This window comes from Hyla sarda, chromosome 2 (assembly GCF_029499605.1).
Source record: "Hyla sarda isolate aHylSar1 chromosome 2, aHylSar1.hap1, whole genome shotgun sequence".
Classification (NCBI taxonomy): Eukaryota; Metazoa; Chordata; class Amphibia; order Anura; family Hylidae; genus Hyla; species Hyla sarda.
The window spans coordinates 244,141,240-244,144,643 of NC_079190.1; positions in this window are offsets into that span (position 1 = coordinate 244,141,240).

Sequence of the window (3,404 nt, forward strand, 5' to 3'; positions counted from 1 at the left end):
AATCAACAAATCACCCTGCCCAGATGGCATTCAACCCTTTATTCTAAGGGAGCAGACACCTTACAGGGATACTCACCCCCCCCTAGACATGTTATCCCCATCTAAAAGGATAGGGGATCACATGTCTGATCGCCGGGGGTCCAGCCACTGGGACTCCCCACGATCTCCGGGCCGGCGCTGCTGCGTTCATGAGCACGGAAGTCTGGGGCTTCCTTGTTTGTGGGGTCATGCCATGCCCCATCCATTCATGTCTATGGAAGGGGATGTAACTGCTAGTACACAGCTGTCATGCCCCCTCCCATAGACATGAATGGAGGGGGCATTGTGTGATGTCACGAACATGGAAGCCCCAGGCAGCAGCAGCGTTAGCCCAGAGATCTGCTGGGAGCCCCCCGTGATCAGACATGTCCAAAGGATAGGGGATAACATGTCTAGGGGCGGAGTACCCCTATAAGTATACCCTGCTCCCAGTCTATGAAGTGTGCATCATAGTGGGATGGTCCCGCCTGCTATCAGCAGCTGGGACACATGGCTATTGCTGGAATCACCATTTAGGGTGATATCCGGCATCAACTCTTTAGACGCTGCAATCAAAATTGATTGCAGACCCTAAAATGTAAGGAAAAAAAAAAAAGCAAGAAAAAAAGAAAAAAAAAGCAAGCTCTAACCTGCCTCTTCACCGTCCATATCAGCATGGGTTTTTGAGGGATCGGTCCTGTCAAACAAACCTGATCAGCTTTTATGAGGAGGTGAGCTCCAGACTGGACCAGGGGGAATCACTGGATGTCGTATATCTGGATTTTTCCTAAAGCATTTGATACCGTACCACATAAAATGAGAGGGATTGGGCTGGGGTAACTGATGTGTGTAAGTGGGTAACTGTCTCAGTGATAGGAAACCGAGGGATGTTAATAATACATACTCTGATTGGGTGACTGTTACTAGTGGGGTACGACAGGTGCTAGTTCTGGATTCTATTCTTCTAAATTTAATTGTAGACACTAGAGATGGGCAAAGTTACAGTGATTCGATTCGTCACGAACTTCTCGGCTTGGCGGTTACTGACTTTAGCCTGCATAAATGAGTTCAGCTTTCAGGTGCTCCGGTGGGCTGGAGACTCTCTCCTAGGACTGTATCCACCTTTTCCAGCCCACCTGAGCATCTGAAAGCTGAACTAATTCATGCAGGCTAAAGTCAGCAACTGCTGAGCCGAGAAGTTTGTGACGAATCAAATTACTGTAACTTCGCTCATCTCTAGTAGACACTGTACAAATCACTAGTCAGACCACACATAGAATACTGTGTACAGTACTGGGCACCTGTGTACAAGAAAGATATAGTGGAGCTGGAGAGGGTTCAAAGATGGGAAACCAGAGTAATACAGGGAATGGGAGGACTAAAGTACCCAGAAAGATTAGCAGAATTAGGGTTATTTAATTTATTAAAAAATACAGCTTAGGGGAGACCTAATAACTATGTATAAATATATCAGGGGGCAGTACAGAGATCTCTCCCATGATCTATTTATACCCAGGACTGTATCTATAACAAGGAGGCATCCTCTCCATCAAGCAGAAACATTTCTACACCAGCACAGACAGGGATTCTTTAGGCTATTAGGCTATGTTCACACGTCTGAATTTCCATGCGGAATGCCACATTAGAATTCTGTACAGAGATTCCGCAGCAGCAGAGTCCCTTTGAATTAAACAGGATTCTGCTGCGCTGTGCTCACGGAAGAATTTTCATGCCAGATGTAATAATGAGTCTGTCCATTCTTTCTGCAGACTGCGCATCTGAATGCATAGCCGTGTATGAGACTGTGCATTCCGTGCGGTCCTAGTGCCTGCACGTTATGTCGGCGTCTGCAGAATGTCCGCAATGAGATTTTCCATGCAGACATTCCAATGTGTAAACATAGCCTTAGCGCAGACTATGTAACTCTCTGCCAGTGTTAAAGTGAACTCAATAAAGAGTTCAAAAGGGGCTTAGATACATTTCTGGAGGGTAATAATATTACAGGTTATGGATACTAGATTTATAGGGACAGAACATTGATCCACGGATGTATTCTGATAGATTTGGAGTCAGGAAGGAATTTTTCCTCTGTCATGGGGCAATTGGCATCAGCCTCATAAGGGTATTTTACCTTTCTCTGGATCAACATGGTAGGGACACAACAAAGATATAGGTTAAACCTTATGGACTCGTCTTTTTTAACCTTATGAACTATATAACTATGATTCTTACGGTCACCAGAGCACCACATCTTTTCAAGCATCTTCAGAAAAGTTAAGGTTTTCTATTTGGAATTTAATGCATCAACAACACAACCCTGGAATTGATTCAAAATGGATTTCCAAACTGCTTTCCACAGGACAGGTTTAAATTAAAGGAAGAAATTCAATGTATTTCGCTCTGTGTTGTGTGATTTCTTTTATAACCATCGTGTGTTTCTCATGTAGGTGTTCCTTTTCACTGTTAAGTACTTACCTCTCAGGTAGGCATGAAAAAGCAATTCCGCAAGCCAACTGTAGCGTCTCCTTTTTGTGCCTGCTACAATGGTTTTGATGGATTTCTTAATAAAGGACAAACTGTTAAACTTCTCATCGGGTGTGTTGTGCATTCTATTGCCTTTTTGTATATATACCCCTGTTTAAACCCTCTCTGGGATCTAATATGTTCCACCTTTGAGTCTTTGCTTTATGTGATATTCTAGCGATAATCCAATTAGAACAATATAAGTAAGGAAATGTTGAAACAATCATTGCAGACAACTTGTGCATTACCACAGGGATAGTACCACAGCACTTCTAAGCTCATTAATGTTTTCCAATGAATGAGTGCTGTATATTACAGGAAGTAGCAACAACAGTAGCCATTATTTTAGGTCTTGGCTGATTTAATCATCAATAAATTCAGTATACCAATCTAGTACTTCAATTGTCAGTTTCAAGAGGAAAGTTATGTCAAGTTAATACAAATATGCGCCCAATGCTACAGGTGCAAGGCACTGCCTGCTTCATTTTAGGTCTTTCCAGGGATTTGTTTTACAGACACTTAAAACCAGCTAAAATGAAAACATAAATTACGGAGTCCTAATGGCTTCCCCACAGTATGCCATCTAATAAGAGTGTGCGATACATCAGTGATCAGTATCAGTGCATTTTGACACTGAAGGATAAATAACTAATCTGAATTAGGACTTTCATGTGGCCATGGAGAAGAGGGCCTTTTTACATATAACTTAAAGGGGTACTCTGGTGGGAAACATTTTTTTCCAAATCAACTGGTGCCAGAAAGTTAAACAGGTTTGTAAATTACTTCAATTAAAAAATCTTAATCCTTCCAGTACTTAACAGCTGCTGTATGCTCCAGTTACTTTCAGTCTGACCATAGTGCTC